Source organism: Propithecus coquereli, unplaced genomic scaffold (genome assembly GCF_000956105.1).
Source record: "Propithecus coquereli isolate 6110/MARCELLA unplaced genomic scaffold, Pcoq_1.0 Scaffold473, whole genome shotgun sequence".
Lineage (NCBI taxonomy): Eukaryota > Metazoa > Chordata > Mammalia > Primates > Indriidae > Propithecus > Propithecus coquereli.
The window spans coordinates 1,809,350-1,824,142 of record NW_012150541.1 but is presented as its reverse complement, the minus strand read 5'-3'; positions in this window follow the sequence as shown (position 1 = coordinate 1,824,142).

Sequence of the window (14,793 nt, the reverse complement as noted above, 5' to 3'; positions counted from 1 at the left end):
TACCTTTCAGACAAATATTTGGTGTTCACTGAACTTCCCCAAGATGATTTCACCAGTGGACGGACAGCTGCGACTTTGGTTGTGAGCAATTTATGAGCATTTCTATATGCAGAGGGTGCTGCAGAATGGGAAAAAAAAATGAAAAGAGATTGAGTGCTGAAAAAGCCAAGTGGTAAGAAAGAGATTGAGGAAATTGGGACAAATATAATTCTGGTATGACCAGGGTTTCTCTGAGCCACACTGGCCTGGGGGCGAGAACCCTGCTGCAGTTGTCCCTGCAGTTCATTGCGTTTATCTAGCTCTTCAGTGCACTGTCTACACTGGCTCCATGCCCGCATGCGGGTATAAGACCCAGCCCTTTACTGCCGGGCTGCTCCGGGACTGACGTGTGTGCTTTCGAGCAAATGTCCTGCCTTCCCTGGCCCCACCCCAGCCCGCACGGCCCTCAGCCTCATCTTCCTGAAGCCGTGCACAAGGCATCCTTGGAAGGGCCAGACAGCCAGCGCTGGGCTCTGACAGTGACCCGTGACCCCAATCAGACTGCCTTGTTTCTGTGTGTCTCCTTGTCAGTTTGGTTGAAAGAAATTTCTTATTGTGGGAACATTTTCTCATGCTTACCTCCCTGCCTCCCGCAAGGAAAGAAGACGCTGTATGGGTGCCCCTTCGTTCTCCAACCTGCTGGGGACAGTTTATTCCTGCCAGGCAGACTCCTGGGCGTTGTGCTGCAGGAGGAGTGACGGGCAGGGCAGTGCAGGTTTCTCCTTTCTGGCTGGCAAGAGAGGTGAAGCTGGAGGCCCGTGACATCAGGTAGTGGCTACATGAGCAAGAACCAGGAATGAGGGAGCGGGGCGGGGGGAGTACTGGGGAAGGAGGAGAGGAGCAGGTGCCTTATTTGGGGGTCGAGGACAATTGGGGTGGGGAGAATTGAAAATGGACAACTCCAAAGAATGGTGTGTAAGTTCCTGAGTGTTACGATTTAGAGCCCCAGAAGGAAGGGCTGGACTTCCTATGGATTTGTGTGTGGCTTTTGAACCATGCTTCTTGGCACTGACACCGGTCGTGGCCTAAGTAGGTCCCATTGAGAGCCCCCCTCCTCCCAGGACTCAGAAAGGAACAAATCTAACGATGAGGCAGCCTGCTTTTCTCAGTTGGCCTGTTCCCCGTAGACGGCCCAGGACCTCTCAGTGCACACCAGCCTAGAGTAAGGCCTCGCGGGAGGCTGCCCCACCCGTCTGCCCGCCCGGGTCTGGGCCCCGCAGTGAGCCTGGCATGGGGTACACTGGGAAGGCTAAATGCCCGAGTGTACTCCACTCAGCCGCGGTGGTGGTCAGCCACTCTTCCTGTACATGCAGGCTGGGCCCGGGAGCCCGGGAAAGCTTGTGTTTCACAGGAAGTCAGGTAACAAGGCTGTTTCCTGTTTCCAAGGCCAAATTGGACCAGCCAAAGCTCCAATGCTAGTCACTTAGAAAAATCTGAACAACATAAGATGGCCAATAAAGGTTTGTTGTTTGTTTCATTTTAAATCAATCAGAGTATTTATGGTGCTTGAATTCATAGGTACAGACATTGATAAAGGAGCTCATACGGGTGACATTATTTAATAAAGTGACCATCAGGGAAATTATGGTGTTTGAAAGATGTTACCAAATCAGTGAAAGTCATAATTTCTAGAAACAATTAATGACATGAAATAATGCTAATGAGATAGAGGAAAAAGCAAGATTTAAACAAAATATTATATGAATTCCATGTGGGTTTCTATCATTTTTCTACTTATCACTCTCTCTCTCTCCTCTCTTGCTCTAACTATGTAACTAAAAATTCATAGACAACACGCAAAATATTCACACTGGTTATTTTGAGTTGATGGAATTGTGGGTGACTTTTGTTTCCTTATTAAATTTTTTTGCAATTTCACACTTTTCTTAACATCTATTTCAGTTAGCCTCTACTATGTAACAAACTATTCTAAAATTTAATGGCCCAAAACAAGGAACATTTATTATTTCTCCCAATTCTGTGGGTCCTTGGAGCTGTTCCTCGAGTCCAGGTGGGCTTGGAGGGTCTTGGGATGAGCTGACAGCTGGGCGGAGTCACGATGCCCTCGCGTGGCCACGCTCACGTTTCTAGTAGTTGGCAGGTCGGGTCTGAGGAATGAGCTGGGATGGTGTCTCTACACCACGTCCTCTCTCATTCTCCCAGAGGCCAGCTCAAGCCTCTTTCTGTGGTGGTCTCAGGGTCCACAGAGCAGAAGGAGAGCCAAGTCTCTGCCTGCATCACCGTGGTTCGTGTCCACTGGCCAACGCAAGTCACATGCCACGTCAGGGTCGAGGGGTGGGGGAGACTCTGCCTTTCCACGGGAGGCACTGAGAAGTCACACCACCAAGGATGGGGCACACAGGGGTGGGGAAATTGTGGCCATGCAGGAAAACATGCATGACATTTGAAATTTGCCAAGAGATTTGGAATTTTGGTAGAGAGTTCCAAGAAACCAGAGGTTTCCAAGAAAATTAGATGTTCACAGCAAGGATGAGCCTGTTGTCGTCAAGACTGACTATATATTTACTTTTTTAAAGGCCAAAGTATGGTGTATATTTCTTCACTTCATGTAGACTGGCTTCTTTTTCAATGGCATTTATTTTTTCATTAATTAGGAGTAAATGTTGTTGGGCAGGTGGGAGGGGAGGAGGGAATGGGCAAACGCACACCTAACGGGTGTGGTACACACTGTTTGGGATGGGCACGCTTGTCGCTCTGACTTGGGCGGTGCAAAGGCAATATACGTAACCCGAACATTTGTAACCCCGTAAATTTTTGAAATAAAAATAAATAAATAAAATAAAATTTCTATGAAATATTTTTGTAAAAAAAGTAAATGTTTGTGGTGGGTGGGATTTTGGCCCCCAGGATCTTGTGTTATGCCTGAGACTCTGTCAGTTTCAAGGCAGAAAAGAATTAAGGTTGCAGATGGAATTAAGGTTGCTAATATCAGGTGACTTTAAAATAGATTGCCCAGGATTATCTAGATGGACCCAAGGACCTTAGAAGTAGACTAGGAAGGCAGCAGAGTCAGGCAGAGAGATTTCAGGAACAAAGAGGCAGGGGCGATTTGAGGTTTCAGAGGAATTTGACTCACTGGCTTTTTAAGAGAGAGAAAGGGGGCCATAAACCCAGGAATGGGCATTTGTCTAGAAGCTGAGAGTGACCCTCTCTGACTGCCAGCCATGAAACAGACACCCCAAAGTAACCTACAATGCAAGAACCGAATTCTGCCAATGACCTGAATGAGCTTGGAGGTGACCCAGGCCCAGAACCCTGCCCTGCCCTGAAATTAAGGGGTCAGCCCTGCCCTGCTGACCCCTTAATTTCTGCCCAGTGAGATGGCACCAGACATCGGCCCTGCGGAACTACCAAATCATAAATTTGTGTTGTTTATGATAATTTGTTAGAGCAGCAATAGACAACTAATACAATGTTCATTACAAAAATTTTAGAAACTATATAAAAGCACAAAGAATAAAGCAAAACCATCCATACTTGTATCCCTAGATAATCACATTTTGGGTCAGATATATTTTTATCTATTTAGCTACCTTAGCCCAGTGAACATCATACTGGATATACTTTTTATAACTGATTTTTTGTTTTTACTGAACAGATATTGACAATGTCTCATGCTAATAAATCTTTTCTAAAAACATAATTGTAATCGAATCTTGGAAGTGCTTATGTAGAGGTCACATGGGGTGTGGGAACTTGGTGGTGGGGACCAGGAACCCCTTCCAGGCAGAGAGTGTAGGAGTCCGGCAGGTGAAGACACTTAGGATGGCTTTCTCGGCAGAAGGAATAGTATATGGACACAGACATGGAGGGACAAGCCCAGAGCACGGTTCCTGCAGCGGCAGTTTGGACTCCCAGACCGGAGCAGGAGCCGGGGAGGGGACGGAGGAAGCCTGGCGCTGGAGTCAGACCTCCCGGGACCTTCGCCGCTGCCGCGCTGAAGCATTTGGAACGCACCTTCCCAGAGACCACCCTCTTATCTGGGTCTGGTCACTGTTTCCTTCAGGAGATTCCTTTTTGACAAATGACTTATGACTTCCCTCTGAAAGAGACCTGCATTCTCTACTCCAGGAAAAAACTGTGTAAACCAGATTTTTTAGAACAATGCTCCAACATCAGAAAACTGCATTCCAATGACAATGGTATCAAAACAGTCATCACCTGGGAGCTTTGGAAAAATGGACAGCATTCTAATCTTTTGAGAACAAGCTGCAATTTGCCGACACAGAATAAGCACATTTAATTCTTACCGACTTATAAGCAAGTCTTGGCATCATGTGTGATGTGCCAGTCTTATACATCCTGGAACTGTGACCCACGGGTGTTTTCCAACCTGGGTTTTCTTGTAAAAACTTGATCTCTAAGCGGCTGCTTATATGGGCAGCAGACATGTTGGTGGGGAGTTGCTGTACGTCCTCTGGGACACAAATAAGACAAATACTCTTCTGCAAGCGCTCTCACTGAGGTCCAGTTTGGAACATCTTTGCCAAGAAGATGACCTTCAGCCATGAGGCCACTTTTTCTTGTTCTTTCCCAAGCAGAAAATAGGACAACAGGGTCTGCCTTTGCTCACAATAGTTCGAAGACTTTATATCCTGTAATAATTCCATAATTTCTACTCTTGTCTCCAGACTGCAGGGCATGAGCCACGCTGAATAACCCCCGGCACCCACCAGTGTCACCTTTCCCCAGGCGGGGCGTGGGCAGTTTGTGGCCCTCACTTTCTCTGGGGCCCGAGTGTGTATCAATTTCCACGTGCCACACTGCAGATCAAGGTCTGATTCTGCAAAGCCCCTCCTCCCCGCTTCTTCCCTAAACTAGCCTCCTAATCCAATCCTAATTCCACCTGGGCACTCCATCTCTGCCCTTTAAAACATCAAAGAGCAGCTGCTCTTTCCAACATAATGGTTGTCTTTGTTATTCCCGCATGATTGGAACCTTTAAAATGTCACTTCCTTGCAGATCTCATTTGGTATAAATGAAATGGAATTTAAAGTTAAAACTTGCACTTGGAGGCTTATTCTTGGGGATTGTCTTTTTGCCTTCTGCCAGCTCACCCCTTGGGTCCGATACCTTGACATGAACTTACAGGGTTCTCTTGCAAATCCTGGAGAGCCCTGCAGTTTCTGAACCTTTCCTACCTGAACTTACTTAGAGAGATGTGCTGAGGACATGCTACTGCTGCAACTGTGCAGTCAGCATCGAGAACATCGCTATTCTTTAACGATTTTCTTTTCTCTTCAAGCACCAATTATGGTTGCATTCACCTTAGAAATGTTTTTTTGCAAGTAAGGTTGGACGCATCCTGTTAGATTTAACCAACTTCGTCATGTCCTGGATGGCCTCCCCCAGCGCCCGGTCACCAAGTCCGATTCTGCTCCTCGGGAGCAATCAACTCGGAATCTCTGGCCTGCTCAAGGGGTTAGAGCCTGTGCCCCAGCGTCTGTCCTGTTACCATCCAAAGTCACGGCCGACTTCTGCTGACTGAGCTGGGGCGTGACTGTGCTCAGACTCTGGGAACACCCCAGAGGTCACTAAATCTTTCAGGCCATCAGAGCAGCCTTGAGAAGCAGCCTGGGGGTGAGCCACCAAGGCTACATAAGCCTCAAGCGAAGTAAAAGTGCTGCCATGACCATTCACACGACTTTGAAAGAATCATTTCTCTCAAGGTCATTGTTCCTAAAAATTGACCTTTTTGGAGATGAGTCTTCACAGTCAGGGTGCGGAGCCTCCCCCCACTGCCAGCCCACCCTCCACTGTGCCCCTCCCTCCAGGTGTAATGGCCCTTCAGCTTTTGCTGCTACTTTTACCTCCCGGGTTGGCTCAGGTGACAGGCTTATCTCCTAGGGTCCCTGCCGTCCACATGGTGGCTTCCAGGAATGCTATGTCCAGAGTGATTCTGAGGCTGTACTTGGGCATGGTGGGAGAGAAGAGCCATCGGTCATGAGCGCTGCCTTCCACAGGCGGTGGGGAAAAGCCCCCCTGTGCTCACTGTCCCTGTGTGGTCGGGACCCCAGGGCTCTCTGTGGACTCAGAACCTACTGACAGGAGAGGTGAGTCTGGCTCACAGAGCAGACAGCTCCACTTTTAGGGGGCTTCTTTCTTGGGGCTCCACTCGAGCCATTTAGGATCACCCACCATGCACACCCTCCCACTCCAGGCCTCATCAGGCCCGCCGCGTCCAGGGCGTGGCCACGCGTTTCCCAGGGGGATGAGTTCGTCACAATGCCATTTGAATGGATGTACACTTTTTCTTTAAATGGATGTTCTAGTTTTCATAGCCATTTCTCTGTGGTTGGACATTTGGTTTAGTGACCTTTTTTTCTCTTAAGAAGAATATTGTAATAACATTTTGTACATCTTGCCCTTTTAAAATCTTAGAATAGTTTCTCAGAATAGAGTCCCAGAAGTAGGATTGTTAGTTCAAAAGAAATGTACATCTTTAAAGCTTATATATATATTTCTAAGTTGAGTTTTCAAAAGACTGTATCAACTTAGTGTCTAGCTAGTAATTTAAAAATTACTTTAAAAATTTCAGAGGTAGGCCGGGCGCGGTGGCTCACGCCTGTAATCCTAGCACTCTGGGAGGCCGAGGCGGGTGGATCGTTTGAGCTCAGGAGTTCGAGACCAGCCTGAGCAAGAGTGAGACCCCATCTCTACTAAAAATAGAAAAAAATAGTCAGGCATGGTGGTACACACCTGTAATCCCAGATACTCAGGAGGCTGAGTCAGGAGGATTGCCTGAACTCAGGAGTTTGTGGTTGCTGTGAGCTAGGCTGATGTCATGGTACTCTAGCCTGGGTGACAAAGAAAGACTCTGTCTCAAAAAAAAGATAAGAAACAAACCAAAAAGAACAAATTATGTATCTATATATTTTCTTCTAGACACTGTAATTTTTGCACTGCATCCCTTCTCGGATGTACCTAGGAGTACCTACCTAGCACAGGGTACCAAGTAGGCACTTAATCAATAAGTGTTTGCTGTTGACTCAAATGCAGGGTAATGAAAACTCTTTGTGGTCTAATGACCTTTGAAAATTATTTGCAAGGCTGAAAATGAGAATTCAAGAGGCAGTGTCCTAAACTGTACCCAGTGTCCCTTGGAGGATCTGACTAATTGAATTCAAACCATATGTGAAAGCTCCCCTCCCAGGACAATATCCTCCAGCCAGTAATTGGGATGAATTTTTCAGAGTCTGGAAGTTCTGTAACAAGACTAAATGAAGATTGAAGTCAACATCTTCCTTCTTCCTCTTCAGAGATTTGAATTATGATGTGCACCTTCTAATGTTGATGATTTCTGAAAGTTCATAGAGCTGATTATACAGGGCTTTTCTGCCAAGAGCAAAGTCAGAGCATTATTTTAAAGTGAAAAATGGTGTCCACAAGCTCACGGTAATGAGTCAGCCATCACTGCAAATCTTCTTATGATGTCTTTGAGACGTACATTGAGGACAGCAATAACATCATCAGTGGTGGGCCTGATTATGGTTCCTGGACTTTAGATCCCATTTTAGAAAACACCCACAAACATAACAAAACAACAACACAAAGTGCGTCTCTAAAGACATGCTGCTTCCACAGTGCCTCTGTGCTATCTCAACTTTGGGAAACAATCTTTGATTTGAAATCTTGCCTTTTGGACAGAATTATTGATTGTCTTTTGATACCTTGATGACAAGATCATGAGCTCTCTTGGTCATTACAAATCAACATTTGTAGAATTGTCTCTTTTCACTAACACCAAGAAAAAAGGAGCTTGGAATTTCTAAATAAAGTGTCTGGAGAAAACTGATGTGTGTGTTGCACGGATTATGTTTTCAATAATGTATTTTTAGATGGAGTTAATATTTTATTGGTCATTAATAATATATGTGTCAGGGAAATTCACGTATTCTATAGAAGAATGAGAAAGTTATAAACTTTGAATCTCACATCTTGTTATCACAGTGTAGTTGTGACATAGATTTGATGAAATCTTGCCCAGTACAGTTTTTTTAAATCAAGAATAAAGTTCCTTCATGTATGTAACCCAAAGGGTTCAGGATTCAGGAGTTAGTCTCTACTTTCTGGCTGTCAGAGTCTTCTCCTTCCCGTATTCATCCCTCACTTGATTCCCAGTGAAAATGGCCGATGCTGAGACGTCCACTCTGGAGAATCATTGCCAGGGGCATGTGGATGGCATTTATCTACAGGTTTATACAAGCAGCCTTTCTCACCCTTTAAGTGTGATTCAAATTTTGTGGCCATTTCTGCTCAGGATTTGAAAAGAATCTGTCTGTCCCATTGCTTTTGACTTTGAAGATAGAACTCAAGCAATGCTTGCATTCCCAGATGGAGTGAGATAACACAAGGGAGAAACAAGCTGGTGGCGTAAGGGAACAACCAAGCCCTGATGACACTGAAGTGAGAAGAACATTTTGACACCCACGGGTCCCAACTTCTGGGGAGGAGAAGCATGACCTAGCCCCTGCCCCCAGAGTGCTTCAGTCTCATTGAAAACGAACTCATATCATTCCACAATCCCATGTTGTGATAAACCTACATAACTCTTCTTAATTCTGCAGCACCTGACACTTTGCTGTTAAGGTTGCAACTTTTCAAGGCAAATATTTTCTAATTGTATTTCCCTGAAGCTTTGAGGGATCCTGTTCCATATTTTAAGTTTCTTTGGGGTCAGCAAAATTACTCAAAGTTTTAGTGAAATCCAAAAATATACCTGTATCTTCAATTCTTAGAAACACACCATCTGCAGCATGGTGTCAACATAAGAGCTTGGAGTTCTGGGGGGAGAGAGACATGGTTCAAATCTCAGTCCCAACCCACCGACATGAAATAACGTGCACAAGTTACACGTGTCCTCTGACTCGCTCCATGTATTCCTGCACAGCGGAGATCGTTCAGTGGAAGCACTTCACCCCTGCACGCTTCTCCTAATTGAGAGATGGGTCCAGTGAGGAAGAGAGAGGAACTGAACCTGCAGCGGAATGAGTATTCATCATCCCACTCCAGTCTCTTCCCTGTAGGCGGGAACAGACGGGAGGCATACATCTGTGGTTCCCTTCTCAAAGTGTGACCCTCTCACCACGCTGAGTGAGATTCTAGTATTTTAAAGGAAACGATTTTTGTGCACCATGTCCCCTAAACATGCCAACTGCTTCATCTGGTGCTCAGCCAATCTGTTTCAGAGCTGGAGGAAGCACGGATGGAGTGTGCGGACCCATGCTGAGAGAAGCTAGTCTGTCTGCAGGTGGCACCTAAGGGATTCTTATGAGCGATTCGGATATAATACTCCATGTGTATCTGACTTTAGAAACTATTGCTAATCCCCACCCACCTCCAGCCCCTATTAAAAGGAAGCCTATCCAGAGCCCACCTGCCTCCTACCTTCCAGAGCTGCTCAAGAATCATAAATGTGAACTAGGCATGATTTGTAAACATGTAGGAACATCTGATCACTAGTCATTAGACGTTTTCCCTCAGAAAAGAAAGGAATGGGGAAATCTCTGAAAATAATTTTTAAAAAGGCCTAGGGCAGCTTGGAGCTTGAAAACACACTCTCTTGACATCTTTCATGAGACAATTGTCTTGAAAGCCAGGCCTTATGGGGGAGTGGGGAGTAATTATTTTGCATTCTATTAGCATGTCAAGAAGTATGCCTAAGGGCCTAGGCCATGGAGATTATCTATGTGCCAGGGGAAGAGAGAATTCAGGACTTAAGCTAGGGGAGAAATCTACCACCGCTAGATTAGACAGAAAAAGGGTCTTAATTTGGTTCCCCAGCAGGTTTCAGGCCCTTCCATGGGGCATGCGGGCAGGGGTGAGGAACTCCTGTGGACCCCACGGGTAGATGGGGAAGGGAGCTGATGGTGCCAAACTTGCCTTAGAGTTGTGCCAGCGTGAACGAAGTGCTCCTGTCGCCCAGGGCTGCAGAGTAGAGCCAGAGCCTCGGGTCTGTGGGAGTCACAGTCAACCTCAGGGGTCTACATAGTCCCTGTAAATGCAAAGGTGGAGTACACACAGCAAGAAGAACCAGTAGGCTCAAGCTCAGAGAGTTCTCCTGCTATAGACTTAGATAGCAGATATTAGTATCATAGAATGATCAAGGAACACTGTGCCTACAGAGGACAGCAAGGGTCCTATACTACTCGACTTAGGATGTCGTAACAAAATACCACAAACTGGGTGGCTTATGCAACAGAAATCTATTTCTCACCATTCTGGAGACTGAGAAGTCCAAGATCAAGGTGCTGGAAAAGTATATTTCATGCTGAGGTCTCTTCTCTTGGCTTGTAGGCTGCTGTGGTCTCACTGTGCGCTCACATGGCCTCTTGGTGCTCTCTCTGGGGAGGGGGAGCTCTCTAGTGATCCTTCTTATAAGGACACTAATCCTATTGGGTCAGGGCCCCACTCTTGTGACCTCATTTAACCTTAATTACTTCTTTAGAGGCCACATCTCCAAATACAGCCATTCTGGGGATGAAGACTTCAACATATGAATACAGACATTGTGTCCATAGCAGGTCTGTTGTTACCAAAGGACCCTGGACACAAACCTGAGACTCTATCTTACATATCCCCTCCCCAGTGAACCCTACCACATAGCTAGCTGCCATTTTGGAAAGGAGAAGGCAGCAGCAGAACTTGGAAAGGCCGAGCGTGAGCCTCATCAGGGCTTCACTTCAAACACACTGGACATTAAAATGAAGTGGAACCGTCTGACTCAGAAGAAACAAGGTGCTAACTTACTAACTTGTCTCCCGCAGCAGTAGGATGGAAGCTCCTAAAATGGGCTATGTCAGGAATGGGATATAAAGAGGCTACAATTTATGAGCACCTGTAGAGGGTACTACGACCCAACAGCAACAGGTAAAGCACATGGCAGGTGAGTGACACATGGTTAGCACTCAAATAAAAATGTCTAAGCTATTATTTTTAGAAACATTCAGAATGGGCCATGGGGTCAGCAGTTTTCTGTTCCAGTTCTTTTCCCTGTTTAAATGTTGCTCACCATCAACCCATCAGAAGCCACTTGTTGTATTGGGGGTGGGAGGAGGTGGGGGAATCCCACTCAATTTCTAATTAACAATGAGGGTGGAAACACCCCAATGGGAAACACATGCCTCAACAAAATCACGTCACCCATCGGAATCAATTCTGCCATCTAGAAATATTGATGTCCACACACCCCATTGCAATTCATGTAAAAGTATCTGTTATTCAGTGAAGAGCTAGGCTCAGCCCTGCTAATGAAATGTCACAAGCTACCAAAACAAAAACCAGAAAAATATCCTGAATTATTTTGTCATTTTGATTTAATAAACATTTCAGCTAAGAGAGCAAGACTTATTATTATAATTATGTCAGCATATATTAAATCTGGCCTAACTAGACTTCAGGTATATTTTTAAACAAAAACAAACACAAAAACTCTGCATATGCACTCAGTAGCTTTTAATGTCAAGCTCATATTTGGCAACATGTACCCGCTAAGTGGGCCGTCATCACTAATTCCTTTGGTATCCACATAATAACATTGGTCAAGAGGAACCACAGTGGATATAACACAAAAGTGTGGGTTTATTTCTTTATAAATTGGCAGCTGTGAAAAGATTTATAATTTCCCTCTCACTGACATCACTGGGCAGGTAAAGCAGGCGGCTTCATTGGCTTTGATGAAAGGATATTACCCGACATATGTAGTTAACACTGGTGACAGTTGTAATATCTTTTCCCTGATGTCAGCTACAGCTGTTACACCATTTCAGGCATGTCAGGAAAGTAGAGATGTTTAAACAGAGAAAGAATGCTCTGGAAGTCATCAAAAGGACACTTTTTTCTCTGTCATTCATTCTTAGTGCTATTTAATAAAAATGATTTAAAGAAATTCATTTTTTTTTCTCAGCGGCAAGTTAGATCATAAGCTTCTTTTTCTTCCCTCTTAAGCTTTGATAAGAATAACCCAGCCTTTTTAAGATGTCAGAGGCAAGTAAGGTCTTGTCCTCCCCCTTCCTCCTTCTCAAGATCCCGATGGGCTAAGATCTGAGAGAGAGGACACTGCTTGAAGCCACGTTCCTGGCTTCACGCTGGCAGGTCAGGGCAGCACCCAGAAGGTGTATGTCAAAACCATCTTAGAGAAAGAAGAAAATGGGAGGATTTCAACCCCCCACCCGCTGCCCAACACACACCCCAGACAGTCTTTTGGGGTCTCAGGATCAGAACTGTGCCTGAGGGAACCCACACAGCTAGACAGAAGCCTTCGACTCTGGAAGAGACATGCCACAGTTGTTGCTGCGTTGCATGTGGCTAACACATCCGAGTGAGTGAAGGAGTCTGCCACTCCCAGGCGAGCAAGAGACTGTGGGGGGCAAGGGGAGATCCAATGGGATCACAGGGAACTTCAGAACTTCCTGCTCTCCTGCCTGAGCTGGGAAATGTCCTGTCATTGTGGGACAGACAAGAGAAGGCTGGAGGGATGTCCATAGTGATTCAGTCCTTGGTGCAGGCTGTTTTGGCCAGTGATAGCCAATTCCAAAGGTTTTATTTGAGCTAGACATTCATGGGTCATTATCAAATATTGATAAAAGTACAGACATGATAAACTCTATGGAGTAGAACCATCTGCCGATGGACTCATTTTAGTCACTTAACAGATCATTTCCTTTGTGTAAGCAAACATACGCTGACACAAACCCACAGCAGATCATTTTACCATCATGTTCTGGAATTCTCATGTACCTCCTGCTGAACGGCCACGTCACCCCCCCACTCCCTCCCCGCTTCCCCTTCTCTTGTCGCTGTGCATCCTCGAGCATCATACTCAGACCATTGGTCACTCGATGCAGACAGAGACCAGGCCCATTGTCTGCACTGCAATTTTTATACCAAGTGTTGAAATGAGAGAACTTAAGGCATTGCATTTCCAACCACTCTCCCACAATTGGCTCTTGCACAAATAGTTCTTTCAAAGAGCCTGTTACATCTGAGCAAGCATTTGCTGACTCATCCATGGAGCACACAACTTTCAGGAAGTTTGGTTGGCAAAAGACACTGGCTAAAAGAACCCGAGGCAATTGCGTTTTCATTATTCCATCACCAGCTGGCAGGGAGGACAAAAAAACAGAATAGTAACTTCTCCCCCAACACGAAGTCATGGAGACCACAGTGAGACAGCCTGGCGCTGTGACCGCCTGAAAAATCTCACATTTTTTTTAAATGTTGCTTGGTCCAAGCTCATGAATATCAGCTAAAAATCTTCAACTTTTGCTACTTGCTACATCATTGAGGGATTGTCCTAGGCCAGAAGCAAAATATACTCAAATGTAAATAAATCAATTCCGGGACAGAATTTGATTATTGAAGTTACAGTGGTGAACTCTATTTAGAATTTTCAAAATCCTCAAAGTCTTTCCTGAAGCCTGACTTTCATAAAAGAATCCAGCAAATGGGTGGCCAGTTCCTGAGAGACACAGGAGGGATAGCCATTATGTTCCTCAGGGTGTTACTTCCATATTTATTACAATCATATTATGTTTCTGTTAAAACCTTGCTGTAACAGAAGACAAATACTGGCTATCTGAAATTTACTTGTTAGCGTTAAAGAACGAACTACTACAACAAGAATAGGAAAAAAAATCAGTTTAACAGAAATCCAAACTTTAGTTTCCAGTCCTGTCCTGAGTGAGCTGTCAAAGGAAAGACAGCTCACACCAGGTGTCATCTACTCCTGTATGATTGTCCACCTTGGGTACCTTGGTTAGGAACTGTCCTAGGAAACACATTATTCAATTGTCATTTAATCTTAAGTTGACTTTAATTTATTCATTAAATTTTAAGACCTAGCATCAGGTTTGCAAAAGGGATAAGCTCTTGGGGGCATTTTTGAAAGTTGGCACCATCCTGACATTCTCTCTTTAAATGTTAGTCAAATTTTCCCAGCACCATTTATTCAATAAGGGTTCTTTTCCCCAATGTACGTTTTCATCTGCTTTGTCAAAGATCAGATGGCTATATAAGGATGGTTTTATATCTGGGCTCTCAGATCTGTTCCCTTGGTCTATGCCTCTGTTCTTGTGCCAGTACCATGCTGTTTTAATTACTATAGGCTTGTAGTATAGCTTGAAGTCTGGTAAATTGATGCCTCCCAATTTGTTCTTTTTGCTTAAGATTGCTCTTGCTACACAGGGTCTTCTCTGGTCCCATACAAAAATACAGAATTATTTGTCCTAGATCTGCAAAAAAAATGATGCTGGTATTTTAATAAGGATTGCATTGAATCTGTAGATCACTTTGGGTAGTATAGACATTTTAACAATGTGGATTCTGGTGACCCATGAGCATGGTATTGTTTTCCACCTGTTTACATCCTCTGCTATTTCCTTCCTCAGTGTTTTGTAGTTCTCCCTGTAGAGGTCTTTCACCTCCTTAGTTAAATATATTCCTAGGTATTTTATTTTCTGTGTTGCTATTGTGAAGGGTATTGAATGTTTGATTTGGTTCTCAGTTTGACTGTTGTTGGCCTATAGGAATGCTACTGATTTCTGTACATTGATTTTGTAACCTGAGACTTTGCTGAATTTATCAATTCCAGTAGTCTCATGGCAGAATCTTTGGGGTGTTCCAGATATAAGATCATATCATCAGCAAAGAGTAATAGTTGGACCTGTTCTGTCCCCATTTGGATGCCCCTGATTTCCTTCTTTTGTCTGATTGCTCTGGCTATAGGACTTCCAG